Source organism: Hermetia illucens, chromosome 2 (assembly GCF_905115235.1).
Source record: "Hermetia illucens chromosome 2, iHerIll2.2.curated.20191125, whole genome shotgun sequence".
NCBI classification, from domain to species: Eukaryota; Metazoa; Arthropoda; class Insecta; order Diptera; family Stratiomyidae; genus Hermetia; species Hermetia illucens.
In genome coordinates, this window is record NC_051850.1 from 152,562,746 (window position 1) to 152,588,796 (window position 26,051).

General features: G+C 40.6%; 1 protein-coding gene across 2 annotated transcripts in view; it reads right to left on the minus strand.

The window, feature by feature from the left end:
- Positions 1 to 6,521: 6,521 nt before the first annotated feature.
- The window catches only part of LOC119647878 (uncharacterized protein DDB_G0271670), an 86,426-nt gene continuing 66,896 nt past the window's right edge, over positions 6,522 to 26,051 (minus strand). Inside the window, exon 5 of one of the 2 annotated variants that reach the window (XM_038049165.1) lies at positions 6,522 to 7,207. The gene's annotated coding sequence lies outside the window, so the exon portion shown is untranslated. Of the gene's footprint in view, positions 7,475 to 26,051 lie in introns of both variants that reach the window. The other variant, XM_038049164.1, reaches the window with a different exon arrangement.

The following is a 26,051-nucleotide window of genomic DNA, read 5'->3' on the forward strand; positions in this document are numbered from 1 at the left end:
TGGGGCAGCATACGAACTGGCCAAGAAGGGAGCAGGGTTGCCTTTATGCGAGTCAGAACCCTTTTGTGGAATTGGAAATGGGTTCATGGCTATGCCATTAAAAAATGAGGAGGAATGGCTGAGGGAACTATACAGTCCAGGGTGCTTATTGAGGGATACGAACCTCACTTCTGCCCCGGGAGTAGCACGACCGAAAGTGGCGACAGGTGGCAATCGCTCCATTTATATATAATCGCAAACCCGACATGAGCGTAAATTATGTTGAAGTGAAATCCGTCCTAAGTTCAAACCTGCACCAGGCCGAAGTCCTGAGTTCGCATCCAACAATATCAGCAGTGAAAATTGGCCGACGATGATTTACTTTTTATTTATTGTTTTTTTAAACTTTGCTAGAAAATTTATTTGATAATTGATTAGCAAATGGAAGAAGATGCTCCAACGGCAAGCGCTCACCAAGCTGATCAGCAGCCCAAGCAGAGAATAGAAAATAGAATAGAAATTTCCTTTTCGAAACGAAAATTGGGGAGACATGGTTTGGAAGTCGTCTTCAGGAACAACCAACTTAAAACCCTTCTAAAATTGACCAAAGATCCAATTGAACAAACGGCCAAGTTCGGGATATATGAAATTTACTGCGCTGAGTATTAATCGGATAAACCAGAAAGAATGTGGAAATACGTTTTTTTTAACACCTAAAGGAAGCAAAATTGGCGACAAAAAGGGTGCGACGGTTTTCAGATCGAAGATAGCGGAGTATATTGTCCTAAATAAACACATGGTTCCAGGGAGAACGTAACGTTGATGAGTTACAAAAACGATGCAAGGAAATTAGACGTGCCCGGAAGTCTAGAAATTTATAAAACACCGAAGGATGAACTTCTCAACAGGAATTAAGGCAACAGTTACTCCTGGCTCTTCGATTTCATCCACAGGGGCACTCATGAATAAAACTTTTAAGTCCGTCCCATCGCCAAAGACGAGTAATCAGGAGGAGAGAGTAAATGAGGGTTTAATTACCCTCGTGATACTTAGGGGAGTAAATATAAACATAATAACGGATTTCTTTCCTTATTCAAACCGCCCTCTCCGAGTAGGAGGACACAACTACGTCAGAGTCAGCTGCGTCCACGGACTATGAGTCCGATTCGTCGCATGGCTCTGACGCAACTATTAAAGATGCACCGATCTCGGTTGAAGAAATTCAAAAATCTGTTTCACTGAAGAAGCAGAATAAGCGTCTCCTGAGGCTCTGGAGAAGACAAAGTCCCAGGAGGACTTCAAGCTTCAATTACCTCTTTGGAGGCTTCTTCTGTGAACAGCATATTTCAGGCATCAAGGCTATACAGTACAGCTTGGTATGATTCGAAAGAATTAGGAATAAACAGGTGTTGTAATGTAAAGACTGCTACCCTTCTTACCGCTGCGTGAAGTGTGATCATGTTCATGGTCGGGGCGAATGCTCCAAAACACCTAAATTGCGTGAACTGCGGCAACGATGGACCCGCAAACTATCGTAACCGTCTAATGTTCGTCCGAGTTCTAGCGAAGAGCAATGCTAAGAAACGAGCGCCACCCTTCCGTCCTATTCCTACTCCCAGAATAATCACAAATCCCGCTTCCACGCGGCCATTCTGTGTCCTTCGCAGATGCTGTGCGGAGAAAAAATCCTACTTTCTTATGATCTCTACACACAAAATCCCCGAATAGCTCCAACTAAGATTTCCTTGAGTTCGCCAGGATATCGCAGGAATTCTTAACGTCCAATATTCGAGCTATTACATGGGGAGTATAATCCCCATATAGTGCTCCTACTCCTGTCCAACGATACCATAGATTGGACATTTCGTCAATGCACATTTAGCAAGTATGTGACGAACTGATACTAACTTCTTCCATAAACTGCCGCAACCTAATTTCTCTCCATAGTGATATCCTTGAGGATACCAAATATCAATGTACTCTCCGCAATCCTCCCCTCTCCGTGACGAAACCCATTCCCTTGACAGGTTAGTTCTATATAGAATCTTAACTCTTTATACCAATCAATCCCACAAACCGAACTCAGAAAAACTTGCCCTCGTTTAGGCAAATCGACCTAACAAACCACTATCCTTCCGCAAAATATTTCCACTCACGAAAAGGTGAACATCCTAGCCAACCATTTCCTTCAACTTTTCATAACCCTAATCTTAGCCAAAACCTTTTCTCCATCCCGATGAACAGGATGATGTTCCTCCCATCCTCCTCGGAGTGACAATGAATTTCCGTTTCTCCCACGTCTCTAATATAGCGAAGGCACTAGGCCGTGCAACTGCTGCTTTCAGGTCCTTCTATCCTATCCTACTCCCAAAAAATTAAACTGTTTTATTATAAGTAGCTTATCCGACCACTCCTCATTTCCGGCTTCATTTTCTGCCTCGACAGCTCCCCATCCCAAATGGAACGACTCCATCTTGAAGAGCGCAGAATCTTTCGCCACTGCGCCAACATTTTCAAAAACGAAGATCGCTCCAAACACATCTCCAACCTGATCCTCTACGAGTGCTGCCGAACCCCACGTATCGATGCCTTCTTTGCCCGTCATGCCCTTCACTTTCTGGTCAAATGTCAATCCTATCACAATCCCCTTGTTTCCAAGACCATGCAGATCGAGATCGTTGAAGATAACGTTCTTCGGAGTTATATGTTTGCCTAGATACTATTATCTCTCCAATCATAAACCCGGCAATTACCCCGATTCCCAATTTTTGAAACCTTCCCATCATTAGCGCCCCTCCTAGCTTCTAATCGCCATCTCTCTCCCGCGTGTCACCCGTCTTGCTCCCCTTCGTGTTTTGTGTAAAACAAAACCTTATTAAAATTGGCTGTCTGTCTACCCGTTACACGCATATTTCTCGGAGACGGTTGAAGCGATTCACACCAAATTTGAACGGTGAGAACAGCGAGTTAGGCTTTTTTCGACTTTTCCTCCAAAATGACCTGTATATTGGTTTTCTTACCTACTCCTTTAGTGATAAGTTACGGAAGACTTTATGTTACACCTTAGATGAAGGTAGTCATTAAGCTTATAAGTATATAGTCATTTACCCAGAGAATAAAAAAGTGTTGTTTTTCGGAAAAAATTGTTTTTTTCCTCATCCAAACCTACGCTGGGTAACGCCCGGTTCCATCGCCATTGCCATTTGCTTATAGATCTCTTCCTTTCGACTTTTTTTCACTTGCGATGAAGGAGAGATGGACCTGGTATTATATATGTTCATCATCTCGGTTGCCAGGATGTCAATCGGCATCATTACCGAGATGACGAATGCTGCATCGTCTGAGACGGTCCTGAAGGCAGATTACACCCTTCTTATGTAGACCACACTCAGTTTATGTCCATTGCCTAAAACATGCAGCGCTTCTCTCCAAACTGGGACTGCATATAGCAAGATGGAACTCATCACTCCGGCTATGAACAGCTTGCAAGTGTGGCGGCGCCCTCCTACGTTTAGCATCATCCTTGCAAGTATGCTCTATGTGCTGCTTAAAATTTAGCTTAACTTCTCTTGCGGCGCTTAGTGACGAGGACCGCCTCCGTCTTTTCGTCCGCCAGTGCCAGTTCAGCACTCTCTAACCAAACCTTAACAGGATTCATTGCTTCGCTTGAGTACAGCTCAGCATCTTCGAGATGCTTTTCGACCACAACCAGTGCTATGTCGTCGATGGAACCCCATCCTCCGGAACAGGAAGGTTAAGTACATCATTATACACGATTTTCCACAGTAGTAGGCTCAGTACAGAGTCCACTTTGATACTCGCGGAGGCAATGTACTCCTTAGGTCCATCATCGGCATTATACCAAAGCGTCCGGTCTTGCAAGTAGCTGTCGACAATAGCAGCAACGTAAGTGGGAACACCAACCACTTCCGTATATTCACGTTGACGGTCACCACCAGGCAATATTTGCTGGTAAAACCCCTCCGTGAATTTCATTTTCAGTCAGGCCAGCAACCATTTTGATGGCATCAATTGTTGATCTGGCTTTACGGAACCCAGAGTGCCAATCTGAAAGGCCTCCTTGGCTCTCGACGACCGAGACTAAGCTATTATAAATTATTCACTCCAACATTTTCCTCGTAGTGAGAGAGGACATATGGGTCAGCCTTAAACAGCGGCATCAGCTTCTGCCGCGTGTATGGTACAGGAAAGATACCCTCGGACATGGACAATTCGAACATATCCGGTCTACATTTGAGGGCCTTATTCGCTATGCCATCCCGCCCCGGAGATTTGCTGTCACCTATTCGACTGCAGATCTCCAGCAGCTCGGCCTTGGTGACTGGTGGAATCGAAGTCATGGCGCGCTGGTAGGTGTCAGCACCCACCCTTCCCCTTCCTTTTGTTCCGGAAATAGCCCCTGGATTATTTTTAACAAGAGCATAGGGCACGTGTTCTACGAAGATGAACGGCTTCTGAATCGTCCTGTCACGATTTTATAAGCGCTACCCCATGGATTTATGTCCGCTCCGAACAGAGCTCTATTCGTGAAGGTGCGTGCTTTGCTAGGCAGGTCTAACCACACCTGCATGAATGTTTGTTCATCCATCCTTCTTTGCAGGCCATCGTCGTGTTCTTTTGGATTTCGGCTTCCGGAGTGCGTGCCACCTGCCCTGGGATTCCATCTTTACTTCCTGATGGTCGCTGTACGTGAAGTCCTCGCTAACTAACGAGGGCATATCACGTGCCAGCGCAGAGCTGATGAAAGCTAAATCAACAGTTGAGCCAGATCCCCCTTTTCGATAATTATTTACATCACCTTCATTGGCCAGAACTACATCCAACTAGGCGAATGCTTCTACAAAGCATAGTTCCTTGCCACTCGATGGCCCACGCATTAAAGTCACTGGCCATCACCTTTGGACCTCCTTCTCTTGCGTCGAGAACCAAATTGTCTAACACGTTTTCAAACTCAGGCAGTGTGATGCTCGGTGCTGTATACGAACATACCGCTTATTTTTGCCGGAATAAGCCTGATCCTTGCTATATTGCACGGCTTGACGCCGCACGCCCATATCGACGCGTTCGGTCAGTGCAGTCGATAACGGAAGCGAAAGTGTATTGGGGTGGACTTTGGGGGTTGCCCACTAAGCATGCTGAGCGGATCACCGCCGAAGACATCCGACATAGCAATACGACTGGCATGAATTTTGCGGACGTTCCCGAAGAGGAAGTTCGACGAGCAATAAACAGCTGGAAGAACTGAAGGTCTGGGTCGGATGCACAAGTTCTGGTACAAAAAGGTCACCAGTATACATGGTCGGTTGGCACACAGATTAAATCAGATCATTAGTCGGCCGGAGGAATTTCCACCATTTCTCACAGCGAGGATAACCAACCACATTCCTAAGAAAGACACGGTGCAGGACCCCACAGACACAAGACCGATTGCTTGCTTATTAACCCTCTAAAAATTCATAACGCTCATTATTAGTGGAAAGGTCAATACGCATCTCGAAACCAACAACATTCTGTCCGAGCAACAGAAGGGCGCTGCCGAGTTGGGTCAAGCAAAAAGCAAACCAATTTACGAATAGGTAGTTGTAGGACAAGCAGCCAGAGGTCAAAGAAACCTAATTAGATACAACATTCGAAACCTTTCGACAGGGTCCCGGATACCTGGCTAATCGATGATGAGTGTAGGATAAAATTTTCAAGGTCTAAATCTGCCTTTTACTAGTGATCACGAATTAAGCTCTTTGTTTTTTGATTTGGATGTGGTGACGATGCATTTTTAGAGGGCTTAATTTCCAGCCTCGTCTATAATTTTCGGAAAAATGATAAAAACCAAATCAAATTGTTTGAAGGCTAAAATAATGATTAGTAAGAAGTTTCATTATCATATGTAATAAAACAGCTGAGGAAAACCAATTTCAATTTTGGGTAATTTTTACTACTTTTCACGGTACCAGTACCTTAACATAATGATAACAGCAGGACTACACTGCTTGAAGTTTGGACAAACTTCTTGTGCCGTAAAGAACATCCGAGCTCGGGGTGAAAATTATGCGAGTTCACAGGAATTTGCTCCCTTCCTCCCCACTCTAGTCAACCCAACTTTAGAGATAAATAACATAAGAGATATTTGTCCTGCTTTCAAAAGAGTGTGCGGCGAACGTCAAAAATGAACGCTCGTGACCAGACCCAGTTCCTTTTTATAGCACAACCTTCAAATATATTAATTCTAGATTTTGGATTCTGTATTAATGCGCAAATATTGCAAAATTAGTCATAATGCAAGCATGCGGAATGAAACTATTCATTAAATTATTTAGCACAACAGATACTCTCACATACTTGCTAATTTTTTGAACACGTTTTACCCAATTCTGCATATTCTCTGCACCTAGAATTATTATCATACATAAAGTACATACTAGAATGAAACTTTCAATAGAGACGAAGCAAGTTGTATAGAAAAGCTTTAGATACTTACCTTCCCTTTCATTGGTGGGAAAATAAACTAAAATAAAAATTTGGTATAATTTTACATTTGATATATTTTTCTTTTCATAATATAAAAACTGTATATCATTCATTTCTTTAAACGCTAAAAAATACAAGAGCAATGAATTAATCTTTTATCGCTTAAATTAACTTTTTACAAATCTTTTCCATTTTCTTTCACTATTCTGGTGTTATTAGCTAATGCTTAATATTTATGTGTAAATTACAGAAGATCATGCCTAGGTTTATTTCCTTTTAATGTTACTTTATCGGTAGTGATCTTTTTGTTGTCAGCTCTTGCATAAATTTCGCTTTTCGTTCATAATGTTAACGATTAAGTTCTTTCGTCTGCTTACTTATTGTAATATGAATTTTGCTCGTTTTCGTAATTGATATAATAATAATTTTAGCTAGATTTGTATTACAAATAAAAAGTAATTTCATACGCCTACAAATGGCTACAAAATAAAATCAGGAAACATAGTTCCTTCAGAAATATAACTGCTAACATAAATACTACGAAATTGATTGCAAATTCATTTGAACTATTTATTGTTGGTGTGAATGTTGCGCTTAAACATAGTGATCTGTGCACATTTACTAAACAATCTTAAATTAATTCTGCTAATCGAGTTTCTTCGAGTGGTTGATTTTGTTAGTTAGTTACAAATCTATTTTTGTTTTTATGTTCTTATGGAGCTAATACGAATTAGCCCTGAATCTAGAAAAAAAATTCAACTAAAATACAAATGTTTACAACCTTTTGTTCGGAATGCACGCAATAGAGCGTGCTAGTTACAGATCAAGGCGCAGATGAAAGCAATCTTTAAATAATTTTATGGAGTATCTTTATTTTTTAATTGTTTATGTTGTTAATCGTAAAATGGCCGAATAGTGATTTAATTTGGTGTCTTATGTTTAATTATTGCCAAATATTTGGTTCGCATATTTTTTTACAGAAAATACTCTTCATTTTTTACGAGAGATCCTGAAGTACAAGTGAAAAAGCTGTTAATGTTCAATCGTGACAAATTGATTAGGCTTGGACAAAGTGAATTAAATTTTTACTCTAATCAATTATCCGTGGGAGCTTGGGTATCTGAAAAGAATATTTTGGCAGGTTTAGTTTGTATTGCCGCTACAAATCAGATTAAACTTCATTTATGACAAACAAGTAGCTAATTAAATTGTTTGCGTAGAGGAAATATATTGGGTTGTGATTTGTGGTCGCAATTTGACGCTTTATTTAAGATACTTGGAATTACCCGATTTAAGTCAAATATGCGCCATTTTGTTCGCAAACTTGTTGCCATTTAGAAGGCAACTTCATTATCCCCACTCCTTATTTGCCAAAAATCCAGACAGCCAGTTTTCACAAGCCTATTTTGAGGCCAACTTAGTAGCACCAAGAGCATTTCGCATGGACCGGAAGAGATGGTCAGGTCCGGACTATGCGGTGAGTGCGATAGGACATCCCATCTAAGTTCCCGTAGCTTCTGGCGGATCATCAAAAATGTGTGAGGCCAAGGGTTGTCCTTCTGGTCAATCGCCTGCTTCAAGCGGTCGAGTTGCTCACAGTAGAGGACTGAATTGAGGGTGTAGCCTTAGTTGAGCAGTTCATAGTGGATGCTTCCCTTCCAATCCCACCAAACACAGAACCAAAACCTTCGTGGCCGTTAATCCGAGTTTGGTGATGGTTTGGGCCGGCTCGCCGCGCTTCGATTACGATCTTTTCCGCTTGAGGTTATCGTAAGTGATCCACTTTTCATCACCAGTCACCACTTCAAAAATGGGTCGAATTCCTTCCATTTCAGCAGTGCACCGGAGGCGTTGATTCGTTCAAAGAGATTTTTTTGCGTCAACTCGTGTGGCACCCAAACATCTAGCTTTTTTTGGAATCCAATATTCTGCAAATGGTTTCAAACGGTTTTATGGTCTATACCCAGTTTCTCGCCAATCGAGCGAATCCTCACATACCGGTCTACTTGGATGATTTCGACGATTTTATCGGTTTCTACAACGATTGCCCTACCAGCACGGGGTGTATCTTTGACATCCACTACACCAGAACGAAATCGATCGAACCAACGTTGTGCTGTGCGAATCGTTAAAGTATCGGGCCCATAAACTTCACAAATATTTTCAGCCGCCTTCGTTGCATTTTTACCTTTCTTGCTTAGTGGACTCCATCTTTGACGCGCTATAACTGGAGACTGAAACGTACGATCACAACACTGTCAAAGAGACATTTGTAACACAGATTGTCGTCTTCAAAACGCCGTATAGTATAACCCGATGCGATAAGTACAACACAAGATATGTTTAAATGTCGCCATCTATTGACAAAATACGACATTTCTTTTTCCCCAACCCGAAACATGGACATCCAGATTCTCCTTCCTATGCAGTCAATTCGAATTTGACCTTCCGCTGATAACTGGGGTGATAGGTCACCCCATGCGGGTGAAATTTGTGCTCTTGTGTTGGTACGCCTGGCTTGAAACTCACATGGTGGTTGCTAATCTTTTATTAGATCAGCTGTAGTTTGTTTATATCCTTGACTCCTGTGAATTATACTCTCTGGGGTGGCGCATCACCCCTGTTACTATTGACGTTTGTCAGATTTCTTTTGTTTACAATGTGTTCTATCAATGTAGATGAGCCGGAATTCGCGGATTATGTGAGAAGTTGTTTTGATGATGATGAAAATGAACCCTCTGATGAACATTCGTTAAGTGATGGAGAGGATATAGTCATGACAGGGGGATGAAGGGGAGTCTTCTGATGATGAGGATGAAACGGAATATGCCTCAAATATTGTGAAAGGTAAGAATGGCCATAAATGGTCACTATTACCACCTGAACGATCCAGAACACAGGCTCGCAACCTTGTAATAATACCAAAAGCCAAGACGACCTTGAATGTTTCATCCAAACTCATTTTTCTGAGCTTGCTTCTTGACCAAACCATAATTGAAATAATTGTTCAGTACACAAACATTGAAATAGGTATTCGGGCTGCGAAGTTTTCTGGCTAATGATTTGTTCATGAAACAGATGAAATTGAAATAAAGGCTCTTATTGGAATGTTGTACTTAGCTGGAATAAGGAAAGATGGTCATCTGAGCACTGAAGGAATGTGGTCAGGATCCTCTGTGTGTAAACGCGATTTAAAAACAATACGTGAACTTCGTGATAAACCACTATACTTTCTCAAGGCGGACAAGGGAAACGTCGTCGTTATGGAAAAAGCTAAATATGACCAGGCTGTTTTTCGGAAACTGGAGAGTCGAAACTTCTTCGAATTGAGGAACAACCCGCTGCCCGAATCTATCAACAGGGTCGATCAAGCGTTAAAGGAAGTTAGTGGGGTATTCCCGAATATTGTGTGACTCCGAATGCCTAATCCTGCGCTTCCAACAATCAGATGTCAACCGAAAATCCACAAGGAAAGGGATGAGATGCGAGAAATCATTGCGGACTCGAACTCACCGAACAACATCGCCAAGTGATTGATTAATGAGTGTCAGACCCTTGGTTCGACGGATAGTAAGTACTCAGTTGCTAACTCCCATGAATTAATACAGAAGCTGGAACGCATTGAGAGGATGGGTGATGACGATGTGATGGTGTCGTTCGATGTGAGGGCATTGTTTCCTAACACGCCAGTGAAAGAGTCAATTTTCGAACTCGCGAGATGGTCGAACCAGTTTGGATCTGGCCCTGAATGAAGAAGAAAAGTTCGTATCTATGCAAACCTTGCCAGGCTCTACATGAACGAAAACTATTTTACATTTCGAGACAGATTCTACAAAACTACTTCGAGAATAGCGATGGGGAACCTCCTTTCGCCGTTACTCATTGAAAGGTTCATACCATCAATCGAGGAAGAAATTGAGTTGAAGGAAATAATACCTAAAGTATGGTTTAGGTATGTAGACGACGTATTTAGACATCAGGAATGGGATAAAAAAGTACCAACTGGAAGTCGTAGGTTCGAGTCGATCGTCCACCTTGCGGAATTTACTGGGAAGCTCAAGGCTCCTTTGGCAGCGGAGGAAAAAAGCGGGATCTACCGAATAACGTGCAGCGACTATAATAAAATATATATAGGACAGACTAAACGTCTGATAACGACTAGATTTAACGAACACATCAAGGAAGCGGTAAGTAGTGTTCGGAAACAAAAGTCGTGCATAAGATCATCAGAAGCAGCGCACATAATCGAGGAAGTCCACATTATTCAACGCGAAAATCTTGAACTCTTGCGGCATACAAACCGAACGACAACCTTGGACGCTTAGGAAAGTCTAGAAATTTTGAGAGAAGACGCGACGCGGTTATTAAGCACAGATTGCAGTAATTGTCCCTCAAAATTAATAAGACTCGCCGCGGTAATTAACACGTAATTAGGTTAATAATTTAAAGTTTTTTTTTTGCTAAAAAAGTAATTTAGGTAATTAGTGTTTAAGTATAAATAGAACCGTATAATCGCAATTGTTTTCAGCAGCTTTGTACTGATGAAGGGGGTAAGTTGCTCCCGAAATATATATATATATATATATATATACACTATAAAATAAAATTGTAGTTTGGAGTAAGCTACTGGCCTACCAATTTTATATTTCCTTACTTAATCAACAGTACAATCACTCGATGAAATTTCATACCTTAAAGAACAAATCCAAGAAAATTCTGTAAGTGCTCATTTCCGCGGATTAAATAACGTCTAGGGCATCAAATTAGAACTAGCTATTTTTCTGCACACTAGTGCAGGTGTCCGCTGTGAGGTAACTTTAGATTTTATCAAAAAATAAAATTTGATTTAAAACGATTGTTGTTTGATTTAAGACACCATAACTTGGATACTACTGGTTATGAAATTGAAGACGTCACTTTTATGTATGATAACGACCCTAAAAACACTGCTAAAATAGCACCGAATAGTTATAGAATAAAAATACAACAAAACTGAAACGGCAGGTCTAATCATCAGACCCATCTGGATCAGGATTCTATTGAAAATTTATGGATAGTTGTAACAACAAATTTGCCGGTAAATAAGGAGAATCCAGGAAGTATGGATAAGCTAAAAGTAGATAACAGAAAAAGAGAAATAGTTTACTTCGCCAAATTTGGATGGTCTTGATTTAAAACGGTATATTCACACTGACGCCTTATCTATGGAAAATGCCGTCCATGTCATTAACTCAACAGAAATGTTCAATATCCTGTCTGCGATAGCGTCAGCTTGTGGCGCAGCAGGATTCGCAGCATTCGAAATTTATTTCGAATATTGCGAATACCACAGATAGTTGGCGCACGGACTCTCCACGCCTTTAGAACTCGGCACGGGAGTGGAGAGCTAGCGGTGAGAATGTGCCGTTGGTTGGGGGCAGAAAGAACCGTATGGAGACGAATCGGTCTCTTCTGCCTCCAGCTGTGACCGCGAACACCAGTAGTAAAAGTAAATAAATCGGGTGTGACAGACAGACACGACAGAAATATAGACCGATAGACAGACAGACAGACGGCCAGACAGACATCGATTCTAATAAGGTTTTGTTTCACACAAAACCTTAAAAATAAATAAAAGATTATTACATAAAGTGGATTTGACAAATCTCCAAGTGTTCAGTTTATCATAAAGATCTTTGCAATGAGCGGTTGTTTGCTTTCCGGCAGGAATTCCTGTAAGTTTGACCATTAATCAGTGTTTTGTCCAAGACAAACTTATGATAGAGGCGTTTCTCCTCACTATCGCCTTCAAACTGTCTGACAGACAAGTGGAGGATAAACAAATCCTTCCATTAAAATTTGCTCAGAGTATTGTTGTCATATGATTTCCAAAAATTGTTCAAAAGTAAAATGATCGCCTCATGTAGCGTGATCGAAGGCCAAATCTGTGCAAAGCAGAATATTTGTCGACCGACTCCAATGAAACAAGCACTGTCAGTGGCAATGATCTGTCGAAATGAACGATTTAAGGTGGGAGTACAGTGTAGAGGGTAAACATTTTTGGGTCTTAAAAAAATCTTCCTTTCTTCCTGAACAAAACGCGGGAACTCCGACCGCTGAATTCAAAAAATTTCCGCCGCTACAGTTGTTTGTTTGCAAGCGTGAGTTACATCCGGCGTCAATGCCCAACATAACATTTTGTTGCATATCAATTTTGCAAATTACGTAAAATAAATCACCTGAATTTAATACTGCTAAATAAAACGTTGCACTTCGTGCAATCAACCTAAATATTGTATCCGGCACTTGCCACAACGTAAACAGAAATTCTTGAATAAATTGGATGATCGAATGTGAGCTTGGCCAGTAATTTTTATAATTTTGACGAGAAATAAACGTTTATTAAAATTTAATTCGTTTTTTCATATTCCCATACTTGGGTATCGTAATTGGCGCAATCACCTAGCGAAGAGGCAGTCATTTAGTGGAAAAATGCAAATAGTTAGTGCGACGGATTATCGCGAAAGATTAACTATTCTTATGAGAATTTAGTGCGATGAGTTATCGAAAAAAAAACATCTATTTTCCGGATTAAGTGCGAATAGTCAGTGCGGCGGTTCATCGCGAAAGACTGTTGTAACTTAAATTGGTGTACAATTTGGACTCAGTACGACGGATTATCGCAGAAATAATGAAATTGTAATCCAAAGGGACAAACACGGCATATGATAAGTCTTTCCTTCTTTTCTCCATTTTTCACTCTTTTTTCTTCCCATTCCATGTTCAGGAAAAAACCCCTTGTCCCAAAACCGTATCAAATCCCACGCTCTAGACAGGCTAGGAATCTAGATAGTAAGTTAGAAGATACACAAAATACTTTGAGTGAAGTGAATTTACGTTAGGAAATTGAATCGAATATGACGACCGGACACGCAGTGACATCAGTAGACATTTTTAATTCCGGTAATCCGCGGTTATTATTCGACTTTATTGACAACGTAGACGAGGTGCTATAATTGATATCGGTTACAAGTGAAACACCGTACGGGCAACTTCTCCTAAGGGCAATTAGGAATAAGATCGTTGACCCAGCAAACGAAGACCTGAATATATATGGAACTCCTCTGGTGTGGGATCAAATAAAGGATAATCTCATCCTACACTATTCCGATAAAAGAAACCAAGATAGTCTTATTCAGGATCTGCACAGCTTATCGCAGAAAAATAATTCGGTTCAAAAGTTCTACAGTGAGATGATCGATCTCGTCTCATGTTTGAATAACCACACTAATTTGCATGAAGAAGATGCTAACACTAAAAGTGCCATGGAAACCTTACATGCTAGTTTAGGGTTGAAAGTGTTTCTGTCAAGATTAAAGGAACCACTAGGTGGAATTATAAGAGCAATGAGACCTAAAAAATTATCGGAAGCATTCTCTTATTGTATCGATAAGCAGAACATGGCATACAGCGCATTAGAAAACCAAAAATTAATTCCTTCCCCTTCAGGAGCGGTAGACAAAACCCCTGTATAACCATCATATCCTAAACTGATACTTAGGACGCAGCAAGAACACCTTAACTGGCCACAAACTTCCTAATTACCAAAACCTCCGGAACTGCTACCTAATTTTCACTCATATCGATGGCCAGCGCAATGCTGACTACATTGCCTCCTATAGGGTACTGTAATCCCATAGTGTACCGTTACGGTATTGAATGAAGTGCTCTAACACAATTCAAGGCTCTGATTCAATATGGATTGTTGCGCCAACGATTATTGCTATCGATGGAATTTTCCCAATAATAATAATTTCTTCCAACTCCATACACACTGAACCAATGGATACATCCTCAGGTCAGTTTCAGACCACTCAATTTAGGCCTAACAATAATCAAAACGTAAATCCAAATTTCTTCAGACCAAGTAATCCACCAAGGTTCACAAGTAAAGAATTATTTAGCGTAACCGAAGATGTTATGAACACTATAATACTAGTCCAATATTACAATCTCAAAGAGATTATAAGCAACCACCAGTTCGGGTTCCGCAGCAAACACGGAGCATAATATGCAGTTAGTTACCCTTACGACACTATCATAGCACGTCAATAATAAACCGACCGTAGCATGTGCATTAGACTTAGAAAAGGCCTTTGACTCCGTATGGGCAAACGGACTAATCTATAAGGATCTTAATTTTCGAATTCCGATAATTAGAATTGCACTAAGCTTCTTCGAAGATAGCTACGTTACCGTGGGAAATGAATTCTCCGATCTCTTGTCGGTAACATTGAGAGCACCGCAAGGATACATTTCTGGACCCATCTTTTATAATATCTTCACGGTTGACGTCCCAATTCCCGAGAGTGGCATCGACCTTATTCAATATGTCGATGATACTCTCATCTTCTCTTCAACCCTCCAACCCAACAAGGCAGTTAAAGCGGTCGAAAAATATGTTAAAGACCTCTGCAAATATTACCTGCAACGGGGCATTAAAATTAATGATACTAAAACGCAATTCTGCACCTTTCGGAAGAAAATGTAGATACCTAGGTTCTAAAGGAGTCCATAGAAAAGCTAAACGCTTAAAAATGAAGATCGGGAACACGCGATGTACTCAGTAGGATCCATTTTCTTCTTCGAAAGAAAGTAGGACTCAGCACCAAAATGACTCTTTACAAGACCCTAATCAGACCCATTATGTGCTATGTTCATCATGCTCCACCCAAACCATGTCCAAATGTGAGGCATTCGAACACGGGATTTTAAGGCACTGTACTGGTCTTTCCTACAATGGGAAAACCAAAAAGGTTGGGAGAAACGCCGAAGTGTATCGGTGCGCCAAAGTGAAACCTCTTCGAGAATTCGTTCTCAACTTGCTGGAATGGTTCTTCGAAAGAACGGAGGATCACTCAAATCCACTTATAATACACTTAAAATAAATGGAGCGGTTTTGAAACTGCAGGTAGCAAATTGAACGCAGAGCACGGTGCGCAAACAAGGAATGTCACTAAGCGGGGCATGACTGAGCGGAGAACTGTGGTTTAATAAAATTTCTAACGAAAGACAAAAATTCCATTCGTGGCTGCATCATGCAGTGGAATCAACTATCCCAAGGTGGTCGACGAGTGTATCGCCTCAGGAATACATGACACAGAACAGCGCAGAAAGAGCACGAGTTTCTCGGAAAATCCTCGTGGGAGCTAAAACGTTTTGCCAGAAGCCCATAGCGATGGCGGATAGGTGGAATTGTCCAACATTTATCACAGAGCTGAAGCGTTTCGGGAAACCGTGGAGGGAGTTGAAGGGATTTTTTTTCGCAAACTGTGAACAACAGCGCATATGCATGCCCAACTCAGAAATAACTGGTTAAGCATCACAGAGGTGAAGCCATTGGTTTACCAATTCGCCAAAAAACTGGGAGGCAATATACTAAAACAAGAGAGCATGGTATTATTTATATGATATTTAGCCCTAAAACCTGTTCTAACCTCCTTTTTTTACACAAAAAAAAGGTAGTGACTTTGTGATGCTATTTTCTTCGATTCCTCCAATTCTTGGAACTCCATTAACATAAAAAACTTTCATTTAAATTAAATCTTATATATTATTCGCCAACCAGTTCAGACGTGTTTTGGTTTTGCTCCAGTGAATTTACCATAATTACTTTTAACCAGTAAGTGTTGAAGTGCGCTTTTGTGTGCTTTTTCCATTTGTTCAATATTAACATTCGAATAGTGGCCTAAATTTTCAATATCTTTCTGCTTACTTTATTTACAAATCGAGGATCACGTATGTGCTTAACTTTTAAGTAGTGACCTAGATAACCGAAAACTCAACGATGAGTCATAAGTGCTCTCTGGCCAACTGCACGGCCTTTGATAATAAATCGAAGTCTGTGACATGCAATGGATTCTGCCAACGTAGGATGTACGGAGCTTGTCTAGATGCTCCAAGGGGTTGGTATTCCCTTTGCCTTGCTAAGCATTCCATCTGTTCCGACTGCCAAACACTGACAACGTGCTTTGGAGGCGAATGTGGTCACTAATTTACCTAGCTATCTTGTCGAGCCACCCGTAACCAATAACAACACCATGAGCATGAGTACAGAACTTCTGGAGCGAATGTACAAAAAATCGAGAGCTTAGAAAACAGCTAGGAGAATCTTCTTACAAAAATCAACAGTTGCAGTACTGCACATGTTTCGAGGGGAAAATAAAAACAAACCTCAAGATAATGATCCAGCAAGAAGGGCTCTCCACTGACGTTAACTACTTACGACTCTTCTTCAATCGCTATGAAACATGAAAGCTCCTCCTAAAACCCCCATGAAAACTCTCCTTAAGACCCTTAAGTCCCTTTACCACAACTGCAGCGGCATGAGAAATAATACAAAGTTTAAAAGTCGAATCAGCTTCATATCAAATTCAGAAGTTTAAAATCAGTTTAAAGGAGACCAAATCAAGAATTAGTTAATTCGTACAAAAATAAATTCGATCTACATGATTCATATAATGCCGTTTTTATAAATCATTACAATCGGGGCAAACAACACCAGTAGCCGCTCTGCGGGAAAAGCATTTATAAAGCGCTAAGAGGAGGTGAAAGACGCCATAACCTGACAATTGCAACGACATTAAGGGCTACCTAACGCTACGGTAAAACCGGAAGTAGAATCAGCGCACATTTATCGACAAATCACCAACCTGCAGGAAAACACGACAAGCGATCTTACTATTCGGTCACGCTGCTCCCAGGACAGAGGAAGCGTCTCATTGGTGACCTCTCCCGTGGACGCCACTCTTGAATTTTTTTTTGTGGTGAAACGAGCAACTTGCGTAAAGAACGCAACCAGTTTTGAACGCTCTGGAAAGAGTCAATCAGCCATCACACCCCAAATGTTAGTTTTTGATAGTCAGTTAATTATTATTGTTTTTGCATAATCCAGAAGACTGCACAACAATTAATTATTAAATTAATATAAACATAATGCCTTACAACAATTAATAAATAATAAATTGAAAGTGCATATATTTCTTATGTACTGAGCCACCGTTATTTATAGCAAACATCTTTTTTCAAATAACTACAAAAAAAGTTGAAAATTAATAGAAGTAACAGACCATGCGACCCCGTATACATATATAGGCTTTTAGTATCTCAAACTGTTCACTTTATCGGGATACTAATATTGTATGCTTTCAGATGCAGTAAATTCACTCGAAATATAAAACTTTGTTCTTCTATAACTTTGTTAATAATAGTAGGGTTTTCACCAAACTTATTAGCATTGAACTCTATATCATTTTCTATACCCTTGCTCCGCTCTTATAGAGTAAACTTAAAGAAATTCTTCTGATAAATTTCTAAAATATAGTAACATGTCCTGAACCGTGCGTTTGAGCTACAGCAGCGGTCACTTATGTCGCTCCTATATAACAGCACAGAGAGAAAATTGGCGCGGAAAAACCTTAATTTGACGCTGGTGAAGAGGTGTCTGCATTTCCAGATTTTAGACAAAGCAACAAAGGCGGATCTAGATAGAGATTTATCGACGAACTCAATGTTTTGCCACTTAATGCAAGTAAGAAGTGTGCGATGATCCGTTAAATTTAGAATTTTGGTTTTGTTAAAGTTTATGTTCAGTCCGACGGTGCCTACCTCCTTCTCCAAATCAAGACCCATTCGGCCAAGGTCCATGACTCCGGTGAAAGAATAGACAAATGTCATCAACGTAGTCAAGGTGTTTGAGGAAGGATATCAGAGTTCTTTGAAGTCATCGGAACAAGGCCGCATTGAGAACGTCACCGATAACGTGAAGAAAAATATCGGCAAAAGAATCTAAATCCCGCACACTTTTCCAAAATGATCCGAAGAAATGAGATGCAGGAGAATCCACAGTGGAAACTAGATTGTTTCCTGTCGATCAAGCTTTCCAAATGTTCTTTAATACGTTCCAAGATGATCTTAGGCACTACCTTTGTAACAACAGGAAGTACGCAATACCCTTCTAATTGTCGCACTCAAGACAAGTGCCCATCTTCAGAATCCGCCATTCACTGCGAAAGATCTCAGATTCCCAAGTGAGTGGAACCAGCAAATCTGCATAGACTGATCGAGAAAGTTTGCTACAGAAGGGTGAAAAAATTGATTGACAGTCGTGAAATGTATCGTTTTTAATAGAATATGTAGAAGATAGTAGTTTGATTAGCGACGATCATGTTATAGCCAAATCCTTTTTATTAACACAGGAGATTGAGGAAGGCTTCATTCAATTCAAAAAATCATTTCGGATCATATTTGAAAACTACTTGTACGGAACAAAATTGTTCGCCTATTGGTCCGAATAATAATTGATTATCTACGACAACATCGCAAGGAAAATAGCATATTATCAACCTTGGAAAACCTACCTGCCTACCTACCAGTTAATGGTTGAATTAGGGGACAAAAAACGCGCTCAAAACAATTTTCTTATATTATTGTTGACTTATTGTGTTGTTAGGAAACACTCGCCCGAGAAGCTGAAGTCCTTTATCGTTAAAATGATACAAAAAGGGATTCAACATCTCGACGTCTGATATCGTAACACGAGTCCCGTTGCAAGAAATAAGGATAGCGAACGTCCGAGGAAATCAACTGAGGATCAGGACCATCTGTATGTCCGTATTGTGTGAAAAGATCCCTTCAAAATGGCGTCCTCACGTCGTAGATTACGCCGACGACTCGTGGAAGTTGGGAGTCACAACAGATACGGTTAGAAATATTGTGTGTTGGCCAATGAATTTAATTTTTTTATGTCTTATTTATGTTAAATTAAACGTAAACGTCTTTCAATGGCCTGTAAAAACCACTGACTTGAATCCCAGCGAACATCTCTGGATAATCGTTAACTAAAAGATTAGGGAACGCAATTTCACAAAAATAACTGACCTATATACCGCCAATAGTTAAGAGTGGACGAGAATTTCAATGGACTTGATTTTCTGGCTTGTTAGTCCATTTTTTAGCGCTGTCGTGCAATTATTATTGCAAAACGAAATGCGACAAATTATTGAACTTTTAATTCACAAACAAATGAAGGAGTACGTTTTTTCCCGACCAAAATATTGACGAAAACGCAAGAATGAAAGTAAATACTTTATGACAACTTTTTTCAAAAATTGAAATTACACATCTTATTCTATATAAAATATCCTACAAAATCATATATAAATATATAATATATATTTCCCGCTATTGTAAACAATTCGTTCACGATGCAGGCATCCTCAAAAAAGGTACAAACAGGCATGGATCGAGGCGCAACCGCCATCTGAAAAGAATGCAAAGCCACCCTCAACCTACCTACGCGAGGGCAACAGCGAAGCTCTTATAAAATCGCTCACCACTGCAGTAGAGAAAAATAAGTTCTATGTCCTTTCGATTAAAAGAGGTAACATCGTTGAAAAGAAAATTCAAGCAGCCATCGAGTCTGAATACAGGAAAATCGTGACCGTACTTGATGATAGAACAAGAACACTGACCATCTCAAAAGGAGCAAAGGATTGATTATGGTAATCAAAACTATTGAAGCTGATTTGACCCTAAAGGTATAGCGGAATCCTTGTCGCAATTAGGATTTAAAGTCAAATCGGTGCTTAAATTTCTCCTGGACCATGAAATTGACATTATGCCTTTATCTGAAACCCATCAGACAGAAAAAATACTGCTTTCGAATAAATTGTTCCAAATTTTATGGCACTAAACATCCCGGAGGAGAAGGGCATGTAGGTGCTGGTCTCTTATGAAAGATTGAGTGAAACATCATGCCATTGACGATCATCCAAAAAGACACATTCAAGTAATTCCAATCCGTGTAGATGAATGGGGTGAGCTTGTGACAGTGACAGCAATCTACTGTCCACCGTGGTATACCATCACCACCGAACAATTTGAGGACTTCTTCAAGACCCTCAGTAACAAATTCATTCCATCAGGGGACTGACATTAGAAGCATACACATTGGGGCTCACGATTAATAACTCCAAGCAACATAAACCTATAGAGACCATTTATGAAAAATTAAGATATTGACATAGTTTCCAGTAGAAGTCCAACAGACCTAAGTAAAATTCCTGACCTTACAGACAGGCACTAAGAAGATCCAGCGAGAGCAACTGCTGCCTCAGCCATCTTACAACCTAGATTCTGATTACTCACCGGTCATCATATCTTACGCTTGTACTCACATTTGACCGAAAGAACCGCTATAGCTAACAACAAAGAAGACGAAATGACTTCAATACCCAAAATACATAAGTGCCCATATAAACAGTAGTTTGCCGCTTGAAACGAGGGATGAAATTGACAATGCCGTCAGGATGTTTATCGATTTGATCAAAGCGGCGGCTAATCAAGCAACACCAACCCAAAAGGCGCATCCAGCTTCAGCAGAAGATTAAGATGTGACTGACTGGCAAACAACTCGGTCACCGAACTTAATTAACAGCAGGGAAGGAAGAGCTACCTAGGGCACTTCAATATGAAAAACTTCAAGATCTTAAACGCTACCTTAATAAAATGTTACCAAATTCAGCAGACAGCTCCTATTCACTTTGGAAAGCGAGGAAACGTTTGAAAAGACCCATACAACGTGAATCTCCGATACGATTGTCCGATGGCACCTGGACACGCAGCGATAAAGAGATTTTTCAAGAAGATGACGAGCCGCTTGCGAATGGCCCGCCAATTTGTCAGCTTATAACATGCAAAGTTATACGTTTCAAACTTACTAAGATGGTGCGATTCATGCGAGATGAGCTCAACACAAAAAAAGACCCCAGGAAATGGCTTAGTAACGGCCAAAATATTACCAGAATTGTCTAATGTAGCGCGTATTCAGAATTATGCGCTTCGCATACTTTCCTGCTACGTCATAGTGTTATTGGCCCAATGCTATACATGCTATATACAGCAGGCTCACCTGCCCCGGTAGTGTCCGTGTCTTTGCAACTGGTGCAGTCCTTCTTTCGCCTTTCCCAGAAACAATCTAAGAAGGGAATGCATCTTCTAAAACTTAATATTTCCTTCTTTTCTTCATTTTTTAACACCGCCTACCTTAAAATTTTGTTTAGGAATCGAGGGATTTCTAAGTCGGCATCAACTTAAAGGTGAGCGGGACCACTTGGAGAGCTACATACTCTCGGTTGTGGTCCACGAAACCCCCATCCTTGGACAAGCACCCAAATTGCAAAATATATAACTTACGGTTTCGTTCAGCGCAGAGGCAACTCATCAAGCCCTGCGTCACCTCTACCCTGGGAGCAGTGTGGCCGGAATGGTTACAAGTTGGACTTACTCCCTTATATTAGTTCAAAAACACGACATGTGTATGAATTATAATAGCTACTTGCTGCGAAACCTAGGCCTGGGAATGAAACGAGGCGTCTTCAACGTCATGGGAACAGTTGCCAACTCACTATTCCATTCGAACTACGCTACCGAGATGTCGGGAAAAAATTAACGATATCCAGAAAAGATTTGTTTTTATCACTCCTCAAAAACCACACTTCCATACTGGATGCGACAGTTAATTTAAAGAAGAAAAATCAGGAAACAATAGATCAACGATACAAGATCCTTGAAGAGCATTTGGGAAAAGTTATAAATCGAGTCAAAAATGCAACAAATGCCCCCCATCAACTTTAGCTTCAACAACTCTTTTCATCCTGGTCAATTCATAGTCCTAATCTTATGGCCAATGTAGAAAAACACAAAACACGATACTCATGGGTACTCACCAGAAACAAATAAGTTATTGCTTTCTGTCGCCACCCCAATTCAAACAAGAGGTTATCAAAATAAGAAATCATCCGGACTAACGTCCGTCTTCCCGTTGAACCAGAAGACACACTTCAGTTGTATAAGGTCACATCAGCAGAAAGTTGACTAACGGCCCAGCACGCTATGTTTCAAGTCAAAATTCCCCTAATCGGCTTGGAGGAATTCACCCTGTTCAGGATATTTACCATTCAAGCAGTCTTTAACAAGACACTGATAATGGTGCGACAATCATGCGACTACTTAGTGGTCACTGCTCATCGAGATCGATACTATCCAGTGAATGAAGTCGAACTGTCGAAATGCATAATAATATACAACTCATCTTACTTATGTGCCCAGTCTCATTCCATTTATCATCACGGAATAAATCAAAACAAGTGCGAAATCAACGAGGCCGGAGTCTTGTCATAGATAGATAGAAATCTCAACAACTAAGAAATGAATCTATGCCGTGAACGAGGAACCCCCTTTAAACATAGTATGCCCGGATGGCGCAAATGGTTAGAGCACTGGGCTGTCGTAGCAGCAGGCGGCGGTTCAAATCTCACTGGTGGCGGGGAGATTTGTTATCGTGGCTGTATGTCGGATACCAGTCGAGTCAGCTGTGAATGAGTACCTGAGTCAAATCAGGGTAATAATCTCGGGCGAGCGCAATGCTGACCACATTGCCTCCTACAGTTGAATGAAGTGCTCTAACACACTTCAAGGCCCTGATCCAAAATGGATTGTTCCGCCAATGATTATTATTATTATGTCCCGGCTTTAATATTATTCAATCAATAGAAGGATCAGATGTCTTGGCCCTTCAGCCAGGATGCATCGCGAAGCAGGTCCTTATGACTCTAGAAACACATCAAGTCTAATCCAGCAGTCTGAACGTCTCCTATTCAAGGTTAATACCAATGGACATCAGAACACAGCTCTCCAAAATCCAACTTAACAAAACGGGCGTCAATCCTCACGAAGGAAAAATTTGACAGCTAGCGAATGAAATTAAGCAACAGCGGCTAGAACTACCAGAAAAAATACATCATCACTAACTTCACAATACCGTGTTGAGTTCATCAGGATTTGGCATAGCAGTCCTCATCGCTATGATACTAGCTTGGAAACGTCGAGCGCTCATGGATAGGCAACGAACCAAACTAAACCCATTCCAAGAAAAAGGGACCCAGACGACATCACGATCCACATCTAGAAGTTTGATGACCATACATATCATCTGCGGGGGCAGGATGTTGACCTCCATGGTTCCAATGTTTTCACACACATGGCAATCAACATCAATCCCACCCCGGCCATAATATTACTGTTAACTTTTGTGTAAACGTAAGAAATCAATGAAACCTGCGAGCACATCATTTCACGTGCTTGCAATTTGTAATCTACGCATGTCAATATCTGATGGTGGTGAATTATTCAGTCCAATCGATTACTTCAAGCCTTTTTATTTTTCCCTATTGAGGCTGCTAGGGACGATTGGCTGAGCTAAGTTTGTGTTAATGTTTCACCAAATTAAGCATATCGGTACTTCACCAAAGGGTATTTTCTCAAGAGTTTCCTTCGGAGCAGTTGACGATTCTTGTATCGTCATTACGGCAAAACAAGTAACATAGGTTATACCATTTTCTAGGCGGAACAACCATAACAGAAGCAGATTTGGTGGAGCTGTTTTCAACGGAGGAAGGATAACAAAATACGCACCGTTTATGGAAAACTATATTCAATTTTGAAGGTGAATGAGTGAAGGGAAGAATTGGAATGGAAAATCAGGAATATAAGTAGGTATTTTGCTCCAAAATTTAATAAAAATAAAAATCGGAATAAATTTGGTTTGCGCTACGCTTTTCGGCTCCTACGAAATGTGTAGTTGCCAATTACTCTGTGGCGCAGAGGGGTTAACACCATTCGAAATTTATATCGAATGTTGTTAATTCGATTGACAGTGGCCACCATCGATGCTCTCCATGGCGGAGCAGGCCATGATTTAAATGATGAATTTCGAAAAAAAAAATGAATTAAGTTTAATGTCAGTTGTTTTAAGTGAGAAGTCAGAATTTGAGGAATGAACAACTCTTGGGATTCTTTAAATTTAGTTTTGTAGTTACAGTTTAAGTTAATTAAAAATAATAAAAGCAAAATGTTTCAATTGAATTGAATGTGTTCTTAATAAAAGAAAATATAACTATAGACTGATCGATCGGAATCTGTTCGCGTCGGTATAGAAAACTCAGGATTTCCTCAGAACGCTCAAAATCTTCTCAAAAAGTCCTACAAGCAATGCAAAGTAGCCTGGGCCAGGTGAACTTTGTAGAACACTTCAGACCTCATTCAGATTCGTAAAATGAAAACGTGAGTGAAGGAGCTTTGCTGCTGCTATGGCTGCAAAATCCTCAGCTAGTGATCACCAGTCATCTATAAATCCTCACCAGGCACGTCTTTACATATTGACTTAGCTTTCTCCTAAATTTTTGAGGTCGGCGATTATCGGTCTGCACAAAGACTGCTTTCCCAGCTTAAACTCATTAAATTGAAGAATTGAAGAAAACTGCTTTGTTAGCACATCAAAATGTTGCAGATGAGATTTCCGCTTACGCAGGTTTTTTTTGCAACTTTTTCAACTGAAAGTTCTGCGTATACTGGGAACTGCAATTTAAGATAAATGGGAAAAGTTAAAACTAACATGCAAATGAGGATTCAATGGTAGTACTAACCATAGCCAGCAATGACGCATCAAGCACCGATGAATACTTGTTTCTTATAGCTATGGTGCCACTGAAACTGATGGATAAAAGGGCCCATACACTATCAAACAAATTACGCAACGCAGGCTGTTGTGCAATAATTTGCTAATGAATGGGCGCGTTTGATGCGTTGCGCAAATGTTTGACGGATTTCAAACATCTTTGAAATCGCGATGTGTTGTGTATGGGGTTATTGTGCTTCGTTCGGCAATATTTTTCTACCGACGGCTGAAATATAATTTTCATAAAGGTAGAATTTCAACCTTATCCCCAGAGGGGGTGGAAAGGGGGGAGGAGGAGGAAGAGGAACTCGATGCGCCCATCGCCATTACAATGTTATGGCCATTCAAAATGGGGTTCCTTTTACTTCAGCATGACCAAGTTGAATTTTCAAGGTTATCCGGCGAGGAGGGCAGAACGAGGAGAAAGGTTTTTTTTCTAACCTCGTTAAAGGACAGCGGCAGTCATCATCCCTTTAACCGATAAGGTTTAATTTTGAGCCCTATTTCCGCAGTGATAAAGGATGCCGTCTCTCTCAAATTCCCCCCGGCTAATAGGGGGTATTTTGATATCATCATGGTAAAGTTGAGTTTGCCAACCATATCCCCGGACAGTAAGGGTGTAAAGAGGATATATAGGAGGAAAAAAAATATTCCTCCTTTCCATTTCTCTTAAAGTTACGGCACCTCAAAAAAGGGCTAGTTTCGAATCATAAATAAGCTGTTAGAGTAATTATCGCCCCAATGTGGAAGGGAAGCTACTAAGGAGGCCAACCACTTACCCTCCTACCCCTCCCGATAACAATACAGATAGATGGAATACCATTTTAATGGCATGTTACTCATACCGTTTCCAACTTGTAACTAATGTTTGAACAAAATTTCACTAAGTGTATGGGAAATGCAATTGCACAACGCAACGTTGCGCATTGCTCCGTTGCGCAATTTGTTTGACAGTGTATGGGCCCTATAGGAAAACAGCAAAGGTAGTGTGAGTGAAGTTTTCGAACTCCAGACAAGTGAAATTAGGATA